This window comes from Equus caballus, chromosome 1, assembly GCF_041296265.1.
Source record: "Equus caballus isolate H_3958 breed thoroughbred chromosome 1, TB-T2T, whole genome shotgun sequence".
In the NCBI taxonomy this organism is placed as follows: domain Eukaryota; kingdom Metazoa; phylum Chordata; class Mammalia; order Perissodactyla; family Equidae; genus Equus; species Equus caballus.
In genome coordinates this window covers 606,551-607,500 of record NC_091684.1, presented here as the reverse complement: position 1 = coordinate 607,500, position 950 = coordinate 606,551, and the positions used below count along the sequence as shown (strand labels likewise).

The 950-nt window shown below is 72.3% G+C and overlaps 1 pseudogene; it reads right to left on the bottom strand.

The window, feature by feature from the left end:
• LOC138919508 (28S ribosomal RNA) overlaps nt 1–605 on the bottom strand; it is a 4,818-nt pseudogene extending 4,213 nt beyond the window's left edge.
• Nucleotides 606–950: the final 345 nt, after the last annotated feature.

Here is a 950-nt window from a genome sequence, read left to right as displayed (position 1 = left end):
GCGCGACGCTCCCCCCGGGGAGGGAGGAGGACGGCGGGGGGACGGCGGGGGGACGGGAGGGCGGGTGGAGGGACCGGGAGGAACGGGGCGCGGGAAGATCCGCCGGGCCACCGCTCCGGCACGGCCGGACCACGCCGCCGGGTTGAATCCTCCGGGCGGACTGCGCGGATGGTGTTCCTTACCTCTTACGGTTTCACGCCCTCTTGAACTCTCTCTTCAAGTTCTTTTCAACTTTCCCTTACGGTACTTGTTGACTATCGGTCTGGTCCGGGATTTAGCCTTAGATGGAGTTTACCACCCGCTTTGGGCTGCATTCCCAAGCAACCCGACTCCGGGAAGGCCCGGACCCGGCGCGCCGGGGCCGCTACCGGCCTTACACCGTCCACGGGGTGGGCCTCGATCAGAAGGACTTGGGCCCCCCACGAGCGTCGTCGGGGAGTGGGCCTTCCGTACGCCACATTTCCCGCGCCCCACCGCGGGGGCGGGGATTCGGCGCTGGGCTCTTCCCTGTTCACTCGCCGTTACTGAGGGAATCCTGGTTAGTTTCTTTTCCTCCGTGACTAGATGCGTAAATTCAGCGGGTCGCCACGTCTGATCCTAGGTCGCGTTCCGGAGGGCGCGCGGCGGCGGCGGCGGCCGCCGCGCGCGGGAAGCCCGCGAGCGAGGCGGGGGAGCGACGGAGAGACGAACGCCGCGGAGGAGGACCCCGGGCGCGCGAGGCCACGGCCGACGCTCCGCGCGGCTTTCCGCCCCGCCCCCCGCCACGACCGACCCCCGAAGGAGGGCGGGCGGGCGGGGCGGGCGGAGGGACGCGGGCGGGCGGACGGGGGCACGAGCCGGCGGCACGGGCGTCAGTAGGCGCGGGGAGGAGGGGGGCGGAGCGGGGGACGTCGCCACGCGCACGGCGGACGCGTCGTCGTCGACGCGGGGAGGAGAGCGCGGAGGGGCGG